The sequence below is a fragment of the Ctenocephalides felis genome, unplaced genomic scaffold, assembly GCF_003426905.1.
Source record: "Ctenocephalides felis isolate EL2017-DRISC unplaced genomic scaffold, ASM342690v1 CF-g0.4_SCAFFOLD_00845, whole genome shotgun sequence".
Classification (NCBI taxonomy): Eukaryota; Metazoa; Arthropoda; class Insecta; order Siphonaptera; family Pulicidae; genus Ctenocephalides; species Ctenocephalides felis.
Window position 1 is genome coordinate 1,671,650 of NW_020536999.1, and position 14,632 is coordinate 1,686,281.

The window sequence follows — 14,632 nt, forward strand, 5'->3', positions numbered from 1 at the left end:
TTTATTGACTCTGGTCCTTCACGAATTGATGATATAACTTTTGGCATTTTTTTATGTGTTGTATATAAGGCGCCTCATAAGGTGCATAGAGATAAATAAAGCATTCTGGATTCATGTTGAAGAAAATGTCGTCGTCAATACTTGCTGAAGACTGCAAAAACAATATAAATTAACATGATAATAAAACTGACACTTCCAAAACTTGTAAGTACCACGAACAAAGTCCTGGTCACTTAATGCAAATAGCTTAAAATTATTCTTACCCTCACAACATAAGGATGATATGGTACATAATTTGGTGCATAAGCACGAACCACTGAGGTGTCATAGGAGAACCCATTGGAACCAAAATTGGATCTGGAAATAACTCCACTGTCGTACGAAGGCAGAGGAACAACTTGCACCCTTAAGGGTTTTTCCAAGGCAAAGCAGATGCACAAAACCGAGGCCAAAATTAAGAAAACCTTAAAATAAAAAATACAATTTATTGTAGTCTAAAGTTTTGTTTCTATTTATAATTGTGGTTGTACCTTCATTTTGTTAAAATTTCACGTCAACTGTCAAGAGAAGCTGATGGAAGAAACTGTGTCGACTCTAGTGGATGGTCGACACTTTTATACTCATTCGTGATGCCTTTGTCAAAATTAATCAAATTTAGGTAATGGAAGTTGTTAGAGACTTGCTGTGCCCCCAGAGCATCATAATCAAGTTCAAAATTTGAAAATAGACAATGACGCCCCTAGGGCTCCAAACAAGTTGTCCTGGAAGATTTCATTGTTTATAAACATTCGAATTCTTGAACTTGACTACGATGCTTTGGGGTCACAAAAAGTTGCTTTATTACTTCCATTACCTAAATTTGATAAATTTTGACTGACATCACGAACTAGTATAAAAGTGTCGACCATCCACTGGAGTCGACACAGTTTCTTCCATCAGCTTCTCTTGACAGTTGACGTGAAATTTTAACAAAATGAAGGTACAACTACAATTATAAATACAAACAAAACGTTGCACTACAATTAATTACATTTTTGATTTTAAGGTTCTTTTGATTCTGGCCTCGGTCTTGAGCATCTGCTTCGCCTTGGAAGAACCTTTAAGGGTGCAAGTTGTTCCTCTGCCTTCGTACGACAGTGGAGTCGTCTCCAGATCTAATTTTGGTTCCAACGGGTTCTCCTACGACTCCTCTGTGGTTCATGCTTATGCACCAGATTATTTACCATACACATATCCTTATGTTGTGAGGGTAAGAATTGATTTATGCTATTTGGTTTAAGTATCCAGGATTTTATTCGTGGTGCTTCTAGAGCACCGCTGGATAAAATTCTGGAAGTGGCTTTGCTAATATTAATTTCTATTGTTTTTGCAGTCTTTAACCAGAAAAATCGACCCAATTTTCTTACAAATGAAACCACATTGCGAGCAGTATTTAATTGATGAAAATAGACTATCTAATTATGGCATACTGCTTCCCTTCTACTTACGATGTAAACAGGATTATGAAAAATACATAAAAAACAAGAAACAATAAATTTCTTTAACAAACTTGCAATTTCCACTAAATTACTTCATCGCGGCTCGTTTTCCTCCTAGATCCATCAAGAATTGTTGCTGACGACCTGGTATTAAAACCAAGACATCTTTTGAACACTTTCAGAACATCATCAGCACCTTACTTTTTAATTAACTTTATTACTCAATGTACTATTTTTAGTTCACCTTAACTGAATGAACAGTATCAATATTAATCATTAGTTTTTATTTGCACTTTTGGAATAAATTTATATGTGAGAACTTTTCACAAATTTTCATGACTTTCAGTAAAATTATAATGTTAATTATAGAAATTCTATCTGTATATATGTATATATATATATATATATATATATATATATAAATGGAGCTCTCGATAAAATGATCCGCTAAAACTCAAAAAGGGCTAAACCGATTTGGCCAGTCTCAGTCTTGAAAAATTCGTGCTAATCAATAGGTTGCCGGAAAGGTGAGATATTATTTCAAAATCGCGTAGAAACTTTACATTTTTAATTTGAACGTTTTTGTAAAAGCGTAATTTGAATAAAACAATTGACGGTGGCTGATACGTCAAATGTCAAACATTTTTGACAGATGATGTTCAATTACGTTTAATATGATGTTTTACGTGAATATTATTTAATTATGACTAAATTGTAGTAAGTAGTTTTGTTTGTAGTTTCATATATATACAGAAACGTCATTAAACGGGCCGTAAGTGTTATCAGAAACTCAAAATATCAAGATTTTTGAAATGTTAGTATGAAAATGCACTTTAGGGCATATGTTTCTCCAACACGGTGCTCTGAAAGATCTCATTTGTATAATTATATACTCATTGGTATTTATAAAACATTTTCAAGGTTATATTATTTTTTATTTGTGTTATTTCAATTCAGAACCTAAATTTGGTATCGATCAAAGGGACATTTTGTCGAATAACATTTATTTATATGTTATAATTTCCCAGTTATAATTTCCTAGAATTTATCGAAGAATAGATAGTAATATATGAAAGGTCCGGAGTCAAAAAGATCCACCACCGATGTGTCAAAAACCAGTAAAGTTAAGCATTGTTTAACAACAATATTTGAAAGTAGAGGGAAAAAGATGTATAACCAGCTCTAACCTTGATTCTCATGACCCTGCTATCGGGAGATAAACTGTAATCTTCGAAAATCTATAATAAAAGTATTTTCTTCCGTTGGTAGTTTTTAGCATTAGTTAAAAGTGTAATTATTTTGTAAAATATCTTTGAAATCAAAACAAGACATTAAACCTGTTTGCCACCTGGCCGTTCCAAGTTACCACACCTATAGTGTAAAAAGCTCTAGATAACAAATTTTTGAAAGACATCAAGAAAGCACACTTCTACAATGATGAAGTAGCTGGCAGTTTTACTGAACGTAGTCAGATAATTGTTTGTTTGAAATGTGTTATTTGTTGTGATATAATTGTTATGGTTTACACAATATAGTTTATATTTGCGTTTGTCAAATTGGACTTTTGTGTCTCGCCCTGCTCTACATATATACTTTTTATTAAATTTACTTTAATTCATCGAATTTTATTTGAAACTTTTCAAAAAGGAGGTCAAAGAAGAAATACTTAATTCATTTTCTATCTCTCCTCGCAGAAATTTGAAATTTTTGTATAAACTAAGTAGTATTATTTACAATTATACACAAAATCCAAAATCCAAAAAGAATCTGAAAAACTTGGAACGTAATCAAGAAGCCGAAAGACTAAAAAAGACTTGGATTGAATGAATATACCATGTTTTCTATAGAAAATGCATAAAACTTCCAGTTTGATTGTATTGACAAAATATAGACAAACTAATGGGGTTTATTGTTTTAATAATGCATCATTGTATATAACATTCAAACAACACATCCTTATACACTTAAAGTATTAATATTTTTGATTCTCTAGAAATGGTTTAGAATATACCTTACTTAGCAAAACGTTTGCCGGGTAAGCTAGTATATATATATATATGTATAAATCTTAATTATTTGTTTTTCCAATAACTCGCACATGGCTTCTACTTTTCGGAGTCTAAAAATAATCCCATGTTCAGGTGTAAATGCACTTTGCATCGCACAAAGGAAATTCCTCGCAAAAGTTATTTTTGAAGTCGTCGACGTTTGCACTCCTTCAAGATCAGAGACAACAAAAGAATAAATTGACAGAAGACAGAAAAATGAGTAAAATATTCTATCGAATTACTTTCTTATGATTTTGACCGCATTTTATTTTATAAATTTATCGAAGATCGTCATAGTCTCGACGAATGAACTGAAACTCAAATTTGGACAAAAAAGACAAAACTATAGCTAACAAGCAAACTAAAAATTTATTATAATAAAAAAATGAATTCTACTGACAATTCTTTTAAGAAAAAAATTTCTCGACAAGCAAACTGAAAATGTATTTAAATAAGAAAATAAATTCTATTGGCTAACAAATTGATAACTTGTTCATACAAAAAGAACACTACTGGCAAACAAATTAAAAATTGCTTTAATAGAAAAAAATAAAATGTATTGACGAACAAACTTGAAATACGTTTAAATGAGAGAAAAAAGGACTCTACAGACGAGCAAAAAAATTCCCTTGAGAGAAAAAGGATTTTACTAACGAACAAATCAAAATTTTGATCAAATGAGAGAAAAAGAACTCTACTGACGAGCAAACTGAAGACACTGAAATTTCTTTGAGTATAAAGAACTCTACTGACGAGCAAACGGTGGCATCGCGCCAAGGAAAATTGCTGGAACTTCCCGTACCAGAAATTATTTTTTTTAAAAAAAACCTAAATTTTTTTGAACTTTGAAAAATTTAGATTTTTGAAAAAATTTAATTTTTTTTAAAAAAAAGTGACTTATGAAATAAAAGACTGAAAAAAATGTTTGGAAATTCTGAACTTTTTTAAAGCAATCGTACTGCTTTAACTGCATAGAGACGAAATATCGAAGCGCGTAAGCGCCGCGTCGCCGTCTACCGAATAAACATTGATATGGAACCCGTAGGAATGTAAACAAAATTTATACTTATTGTTAAAATCTCCATAAAATATCTGATAATTTGATGTGCATATGTCTAATGATCATTTTTGACCGCCAAATGGCATTTTCTTTACTTTTTTTTACTAGATCTCCGAAACCGCTAGACCTGCCTTCATGAAAATTTGATCAACTATTCATCTTGTTAATACGAGTAAAATGTTTCTTGAATTATTAAAATCGGACGCTCCGTTCTCTCAAAAACTCGATTTCTATTTTCTGCACTCTTTGCTCCATATCTCCGTAACGGCTAGACCTGCCTTTGCCTAAAACTAATCAGCACATCTCCCTATCAATAGTAATTCAAATCGGTTGTTCCGTGCGCCCGAAAACGTGAACGAAAAAATGCGGACACGCAAAACACACACACATCCATTTTTTCTGAGGTATGCCAAAATGTTCAGAAACCTCTGAAACGTAAAGATAAGCAAAAATTTTCATTTTAGATTTTTACGATTACTATAACATACCCTACGGGAAGCTGAAAAAAGACTACTGACTTCCTAAGAAAATTATTGGCTCTTTGAGTAAACCGAGATGTTAAAAGTCATAAAAACAAAAATCCCTCCTTCGAGAAGTTAATAAATAACTTCAAATTAAAAAAAAACTAGTAGTATACGCATTGTGTGTGCGTGTAAAAATACATAAAAATACTTAAATGTAATCTAGATAAATCCGTGAAACTCAATACTAATCGGTATTTTCCATCATTTTTGAAAATTGAAAATTGAAAATGGTTTTCGATTTCAAATGGAAAATGATTCAACAAAGGTACATACAGGATGATGATTCATTGGAGTTGACCTTGGGCCCCCTTAAGAGGAAAAGTGATTCACCTACACCAAATACATATATACATACATATGTATAAATATATACATATATACATATTTATGTGTATCTGAAGACAAATACATGTGCAAAAAAATTATTCAGTCACCCTAAGTAAGCGACGCGACGGGTGTCGCTATAGTAACCCGACATACAGACGCCGAAAGGTCCATTTATAATATATACACACATTTATATATACATACATATACATATATATGTATATTTGTATATGTATATGTATATACAAAAATTCTGCCCTAAGGCAGGTCTGTGACCTGCGTTAAACATAGAGAACGTGTCTCATTGTCTGTGCCCAAATAGAAACAATTATTTTTCATCTACTATGAACTGATATCACTACTGCATGATTAAACTCTTTTGGACTTCTACTCTATAGTCACAAGACAGGAATAATAACTGAATTGTATTATAAAATTATAACTTTTCTCAACATCCATCAGTGTGTCGACTTTTCGTCAAGATTTATCTTCCTATCACGAATTCTAATTCATTTTCTTAGTCCTTTATAAGTGTAATTTTTACCTCTTATTGATGAAAATTATTGAAATTAAATATATTTTCTTTAAATAAATTTTTGCATTTGTATGTGTATATGTATATAAATCTTTTCCAAGAAATCATGACCCGTTCGTCCGCCCACACGAAAGGTAAGGTATGCGATAAATTGTTTATTTAAATGATTTATTTATAAATTAATGCGAACGTGAATTATAAATGAAATAAACAGAATCCGATACCAAGTATGAATATAATATAAATATACACACGCCAGGTTTTATCTTCTCGCAATTTTTTTTGTTTACGAATAATTGTTGACACCTTGTCCGGTGGACAGAGCCGAAAGAAAAAAAATTAAAATTAAATTAAATAATTAAAAAATTGAATTTTTAAAATCGTTCCAGAATTGCGAGCTAAAATGTGGACGAAAAGTTCTTCACTTTTCTGCTATTTACGAAGAAACGGCTTGGCTGATCGTTGCGCAAAATTGATAAACGCTAGTCCTCATCGAGAAATATCGAATGACTTAAATTTTTGAAATCGGTCCAGCCGTTTTTGAGAAAACGTCTACGGAAAAAATCTGTTCGCATACACACGCATATACTGTTTCCAAATTTATTGTTATTCGATTCAGAATGGCTTGAAACGTCAAGAAAACATAAAGTTAGCGAATCGGATTTTTTTATGAAAACAAACTTCTTCGGGAAATTTGTAATTAAAGAAGCTAAGTCAAAAATCAACTGGTTCAAATTTGATTCAAATTCTAAACTAGAAAAAATTGCTTTTACTTCTTAGTGAATTTATTTCCAAAATTTTGAGATATTTCAAAAAATATTCAGAAATAATTGAAAATCCAAATTATTTACTAAATGAAACGCAAAAATAGACAAACAAAAGGACAAAAAATTAAAAATTCAAAAAAATTAAATAGCATAAATAAGTAACATAAAGCGTTATATATTTAAATTTCAGTGTAAATGTAAAACTTTTAGAATAAATCTAAAAATGCAGAATAATCAAAAATGACATCCTAGAAAATCAAATTAAAAGCTATATGAAAATCATAAAAATTAAATTAAAAGCTATAAGCAAAATAAAGAAAAAATACTTAAAATAAAAAAATGTTTGAAACAAAAATGTTTCGAATAAAAAAATTGAAACATGAATAAAATTATATATAAAATATTACAAGTTAAAAAACAAAAATTAAAATTGGTATAAATTAAAAAAAAAGTAAAAAAGATTTAATTAAAGAAATTTTTTAAATAAAATGATTAAATATTGAAAAGTTAAGATAAAATATGATGAGTTACAGAATATTATTTGAATAAGACAAAAAAAAACTCAACTGACGAGTAAATTGAAAATTAACTTAATTAAAAAAAATGTAACTCGATTGACGAGTAAACTGAAAAATGAGCAATCAAAAAAGATTTAATTTAAGAAATTTTTTAAATAAAATGATTAAATATTGAAAAGTTAGGATAAAATATGATGAATTATTTATTTATATTATTTGAATAAGACAAAAAAAACCCTCAACTGACGAGTAAATTGAAAATTAACTTAATTAAGAAAATTGTAACTCGATTGATGAGTAAACTGAAAAATGAGCAATCTGTATTTGTACCTACTGATCACCGTTGACGTCACTCAAATAAACAGGTTGAAATATCATGAAGTTTAATTCAAAATTTGAATTCCCAAACTCTATAAAAAAATATTAATAAATCCAGAAGCAGATCTTCAGAAACCATCAATTTTGAGAAGAAATCAAAATAATAATTATTACCATTGATTACGGTTTACTTAAGAATACACCTCTGTATTCGATCTTTGATAAAACCTCAACTCGACTTCTGCAAAGGTGCAAAGTTGGAGATGTAGGAATTCGTCTGGAGATTAATTGGACGTGCCAAACTTTGTAAATAATAAATGAATGAATCGAAAGAAAAAATTAAACACAAAACAAAGTCAAGGTGGGCAAACGTGATGATAATTATGAAGAATTTCAAAGTCAGCGGAAAAACGTCCATCTGATACGAGACGAAGAGGAAAAATAAGCTGAGGGATAGAAAAATAATATCATAAATATAAAGTTTCAGCAAGGTACAAAAATTTACAATTATTTTATTTTTATTAAATTATTTGTGATATCCAAAATTTGATTAAACAACAAAAATAAAGATAGTCCGATATTTATATTTCAATATTTACATACGATGAATGCTACAGCATACGCGTCAAGTATTGCGCTTCTATTTTACACAATTTGCTTGCCTAAAAAGTTAATCAGAGTGACTATTGGAAAAGATAAGAATAGCAAAATATATAAAGCATCCGTTGGTCATTATCTTGACAGGTGTAATAATTACAAAAAATTTAAGTACACTAGCTGACCCGGCAAACGTTGTTTTGCTAAGTAAGGTATATACAAAACAATTTCTAGAGAATCAAAAATATTAATACTTTAAGTATATGAGGATGTGTTGTTTGAATGCTATATACAATGATATATTATTAAAACAATAAACCCCATTATTTTGTCTATATTTTGTCAATGCAATCAAACTGCAATTTTATACACTTTTTATAGAAAACATGGTAAAATCCAATGCAAGTCTTTTTTGGTCTTTCGACTTATTGATTACGTTTTAAGTCTTTGAGATTCTTTTTGGTTTCTGGATTTTGTGTATAATTGTAAATAAAACTACTAAGCTTATACAAAATTTTCAAATTTCTGCCAGGAGATAGAAAATGAATTAAGCATTTGTTTAACCTGCTTTTTGAAAAGTTTCAAGTAACATTCGATGAATTAAAGTAAATTTAATAAAAAGTATATATGTAGAGCAGGGCGCGGCACAAAGGTCAAATTTGACTTCGAGAAAATATTAATTATATCATAAAAATCAAACCAATTACATCACAACAAATAACACATTTCAAACGAACAATTATCTAACTACGTTCAGTGAAATTAACAGCTACTTCATCATTGTAGAAATGTGCTTTTTTGCTGTCTTTCAAAAATTGTTATGTATACCCTCCTTTTACCCTATAGACGGAGTAACTTGAAACGGCCAGGTGACAAAAAGGTTTAATGTCATATTTTAATTTTAAAGGTATTTTACAAAATAATTACATTTTTAACTGATGCTAAAAAACTACCAACGGAAGAAAATACTTTTATTATGGATTTTCAAAGATTACCGTTTATCTCCAGATAGCAGATAAGAATCAAGGTTATAGTTGGTTATACATCTTTTTCCCTCTACTTTCAAATACTGTTGTTAAACAATGCTTAACTCGACTGGTTTTTGACACATCCCTGATGGACCTTTTAACCCCGGACCTCCATATATTACTATCTATTCTTCGATAAATTCTGGGAAATTATAACTGGGAAAATGTTATTCGACAAAATGTCCCTTTGATTGATACCAAATTTAGGTTCTGAATTTAAATAACATAAATAAAAAATAATATAATCAAGAAAATGTTTTATAAATACCAAAAGACGTTTTGTACCTTTCTACATTATTTCATCCTATTATTTTTTTAAGATTGTTTTTAAATAAAATTAAAAAAATAAAATTATTGTTTCGACCGTGACAGGACTCGAACCTGCAATCTTCGGATCCGAAGTCCGACGCCTTATCCATTAGGCCACACGGTCGGTGGCAAAAATGCCACTCGGTGCGCAGATATACGAAACGAGACGACCGGCGGCTGACGGCAAGACAGGGACAGCAACAAGGTTCACGGGTCACTCTATCGCGCTCACGCCCGGTAGGATAAAGGAGTAGGTGTAAGTGGCATTTGGTGGCCTTAGGGCAAGTTGCATGAACTCCCAAAAAATACTTTGAAAATAACTAATAAAAAATTTTGAACAGACAACAGTGTCTTAGCACTACATTGATTAATTCTAGCTTATCAAAAAGAACTTTTTTATATGAAATTATTCAATGGGCTTCCGAAAGAGATAAAGATGATCAAAGAAGAGAATGAATTTAAAATTAAGTTAAAAGTAAATTGTAAAGAAAATTTAGACTAGTGGTGTATGGCATGGTGCTTTAAGGCAAATTGCTGGAACTTCCCGTACCGTACTGAAGCATCCGAGAAATTTTAAGCGTTCTCAAATATATTATATTATTACAAATGCTGTAAGTTTCATTATTTTTGCTATCTAGTTATATCTGAACAAATCAAATGTAAATCATAAATCAATTTATCTCCAGAGAATTTTTGAACCAAAATAAATAACAAAAATATTTTAGGAAATTAAAAAAGATGTAATCAAAAACTGCCATTTTTTGCACATTTAGCTCTGTATTTTCGAAATGGCTGGACCTGTCTTTGCCAAAAAACTAATCACCTCTTCTCCCAATAATTACAAATTGAATGTTTCTAAGATCATTCAAATCCGATACTCCGTTCTCTCAAAAACTCGATTTCTATTTTCTGCACTCTTTGCTCCGTATCTCCGTAACGGCTGTACCTGCCTTTGCCAAAAACTAATCAGCCCATCTTCCTATCAATAGGAATCGAATGTTTTTTAAATTCATTCAAATCGGTTGATCCGTGCGTCCGAAAACGTGGACGAAAAATTGTATCCATACATACATACAAAACACACACACACATCAATTTTTTCTGAGGTATGCCAAAATATTCAGAAACGTTCAAAACGTCGAGAAATGCAAAAATTTACAATTTCGAAAATTTTGAAATTGGTCCAACCAAACCATTTTTGAGAAAGAATCGCCGAAAGGTCAAACATCGGGTCACAAATACACACACGCACATACTTTATCCAAAATTTGGTCTCATTCGATTCAGAATGACTTGAAACGTCGAGAAAACAAAATTATCGAATCCGATTTTTGCGCGAAAACCAAGTTCTCCTCTTCAGAAAGTTTGTAATTGGGATTTAGCATATAACATATTTTTATAAATTTATTTTAAGTAACAAACAACACCAAAACAATGATGAACAAACTAAAAATATTAGGCGGAAGGGATTCTACTGACGAGCTAGCTAAGTAACATCAGGCCAATTATAGTCAAATTTTAATAAAAACATTTATGTTAGTAAAGTACAGTGCAATAAAAGTACTGCGTTATAAGAAGACTGTCGCATTTTCAACCGCGTTATGACAGGGTTAACTGTATATGTATGCACGAAAGAAAATAAAATTAAAATAGACTTACCTTGATCAGTGTCTGCCATTTCGCCAACTGGAACGATCTGCAAAGAAGAAAAAAACATTTTTATTTTATAATTAATTAAAAATTATCAAATTAAAATAATTTCATAATTTAATTTTAGTGAAATCATGAAAAATATAAAATGAGTTAAATAATAGAATTAAACTCTAAACAAGAGTGAAATTAAACGGAGATTTAAAAAAAATCAGTGAGGTAAATTATATTATTTTAAGCTAATTCTATTTATTTTTTTATAAGAGTTTATAAGAGTATTTTATATATAAAATTATTTTATTTTATCTAGTCTTTTTTTAGTTCTTTATCATAGCATACTATACAAAGCTATATTTTATTAGAGGTATATATTATTTGACTTTAGTTTTTAGATAAACATTATGTAATATAATTTTTACCTCAGGTACGATGCAGCCCACACCATGTCTGCTTCCATACACTTTGGATTTTGCACAAGCTATTTAATTAATTTCATTAATTAATTTACATTAGACTTAACTAGCACTGCACAACACTTTTTATTTTGAAATACCTGAAGAAAAAAAATTCAATAAGTTGGAAAGGAGGAAATTATTTACAGAAGCACTACACAACGCTGACAACGCTCACTCTCATTTTAAAATACTTGAGCAAAACATAAAAAAGTAGGAAAAGAGATGAATTTTTCTTTACAAAAGCACTACAAAACACTAACGTTTATTTTAAAATTACTGAAGAAAAAAAATCAAAAAGATGCAAAACAGAGCAATTTTTTTACAAAAGCACAACATAACACTTTAAAAGACCTGAAGAAAAAAAATTCAAGAATTTAGAAAAGAAAGAATTATGAAAAATATATATAGAAACTATTGGTTGCTTTGACACAACTTTTATCGACATTTGAAATGGAATTTTGCATTTTCAGTGAACGAGTTAAAACAGCAAAATAAAAAATATTGTGAGAAGGACTTATTGAAATACTAAATTAACCCAAAGTGTTCCTAAAATATAGCATATTTTCATTTTGGTATTTTAAAAGATTTACCCAAGTTGTAAGGAAAAAATTAAAACGAAATTCAACCTTTATTGATCGAGTTCCCACTACAAAAATATAAGATGGTCTTTTTAAACTGATAAATTTATCGCTTGATACAATTCTCGATATGATGCCTTTTTATTGTTCTCGTATTTTTATAATTTTGAACAAAAATTATAAAATGAAATAAAATTCAAACCTTAGTGAACGAGTTAAGACAGCAAAACTAAGGTATAATGGTTCGATGGGCAAAGAAAAATGTTATAAGAATTTTTTGTATTACATAAGGATCTCAAAGGGTTCTAGAAATATCGAATTTTTAAGTATTCTACTTATTATATCAAAAGTAACATGTTTATATGAATGAAGTGTATAAATTCTAAAATATTTCAAAAGGTTCTCGAGGTAATGCAAAACATAAAAATATGTTTTCGTATGTTTATATAGATCTACACGGATTGCAATGAAAACTAAATAATGAAGTAACATTCAACTTTTAGTGCAAAAGTTATAACAGCAAATCGGGAGTCTCATGATTCGACGGAAAATAAATTATTTTTATAGATTTACCTAATAATAAGATGCAACGAAAAAAATAATGTGAACGAATTAAAACAGCAAATCGAGACTATTACAGTTCGATGGACAATAACAATGTTAACAATATAACATTGACGGCGAATTTCTAAATTACCGCAAAGGATTCTCGAAATAATGCATTTTTACTTTTCATGATATTCATAGACATATAAATCTTTAACTATAGGGACACACTTATGCATTTATATCATTTATCCCTTATTACGATTACTATTAATGTCAAACCACGCAAAAATTCATCTAACATTATGTATCAACTCACCACGAGGTTAACCCCAAAATGCATTACCATTATCGATGCATTTACAATTCGCGTATAACTTTCGAGCCATTCGAGGAATATACATAACACTCGTGCAAAATTAAATAATTTAATATCACTCACGAAATAAAATAGAACCCGATGAAAGTTATTAACAATTCGGCCGCCTCGCCGGCATGAAACTGCATAATTTTGCACAAGAAAGACCCACGTGGTTTGCATGCACCAAGCCATTGTCATGGCAATGGCGTTTGGCCTGTTGCTAGGCAAGAGGAAGGGAGGTTTGCACTAGAGTTAACAGAGATGATCAAGGTTCATAGAGTAATAATAATTCGAAAATTTATATTTATGTTTAATTTAACAAATTCAGTACTATGACTTAAAATTGTTTCTCATACTTATATAAATCACTAGCAAACCCGACGAACTCCGTTTCGCCACCAGATGGTTTCGTGAGAAAGATGAAGACATTTTTTGTTTGTTTTATATTTGAAAGAGAAAAAATTTGATTTTATTACACAACAGTAATGAATTTATTTCGATTACAAAAATGAAGTGTTTTTTAGTTGAACTTCTCTAAGTAAATGAAAGTGAATCCGCAAATTATCCGTTTCATTGAAGTGCTCTTTGGTAAACCACATTTTTGTTTTTTGGTCTGACGTTAACACAAACAAAGCGGATGGTTTTCCAACTCGTGAACAGGCAACTTTAACTGTCTATGTGAAAAATAATGATTTTCTAAATAATCTATTTGAAATTTATTTCGCAAACACTAAGCGATACCCCTTGCGACTTGTTATTGCGAAATGGAAATTGCAATCGTTTGAAGTCAAACGAAAGACCAGTCGGAATCATTGGTATGTCACCAAATCGCCAGCAATTTTTGATTGAATGGTGAAATTCAGTGCGTGTACATCATTATTCTTTGCAGCATGAATTGCTCGTTGACTTAACCAAGCATAATGCTGATAATTCTCACTAATGCCATTACTCGTATTTTTAATTACGGTGCGTGAGTTTCCAGCAGCTTGCATTAAGGCACGATGCCATGCCCAACTAATTTTCTTAGCTATAAACCTTGCGGAGCCCGAGACCTTTCCAACGAATGCAAAATTGTCGAAATCGGTTCGTGCGTTCTGGAGTTATATCGTCAGGAAGGAAAACCCGACGTATTTTTATATAAATGTAGATATATATATATATATATATATATATATATATATATATAAATTGTTAGAACTGTAATTTTATTTATTACATATTCTTGAAATTTTTATTTGCAGCTAAATAGTCAAAGCAAAAGCAATAAGTAATTTAACACAATTCATTGTGTACGTTTCGACGCTGTATGTGTCTCATCAGATTTTGAACTTCTCGTAGAGTAGTTATTGTAATGGACCGAAAATCGAAAATGAAAATTTTTGCATTTCTCAACGTTTTGAAGGTTTCTGAACATTTTGGCATACCTCAGAAAAAATGGATGTGTGTGTTTATGTGGATGTGTGTTTTGTATGTCCGCAAATTTTTGTCCACGTTTTCGGGCACACGGATCAACCGATTTGAACGGTTTAAAAA

At 30.3% G+C, this 14,632-nt stretch overlaps 1 long non-coding RNA gene and 1 other non-coding gene across 2 annotated transcripts; both read right to left on the minus strand.

The window, feature by feature from the left end:
- Positions 1-9,560: 9,560 nt before the first annotated feature.
- Trnar-ucg lies at positions 9,561-9,633 on the minus strand. The gene has a single exon. It is a non-coding gene; the product is annotated as a tRNA-Arg (tRNA).
- A 1,533-nt stretch (positions 9,634-11,166) lies between these two features.
- LOC113363221 lies at positions 11,167-13,210 on the minus strand. The gene is made up of 3 exons (XR_003365875.1): positions 13,058-13,210; positions 11,579-11,712; positions 11,167-11,205 (listed from the first exon to the last, which is right to left on the minus strand). It is a non-coding gene; the product is annotated as an uncharacterized LOC113363221 (long non-coding RNA).
- Between the last annotated feature and the right edge of the window lie 1,422 nt (positions 13,211-14,632).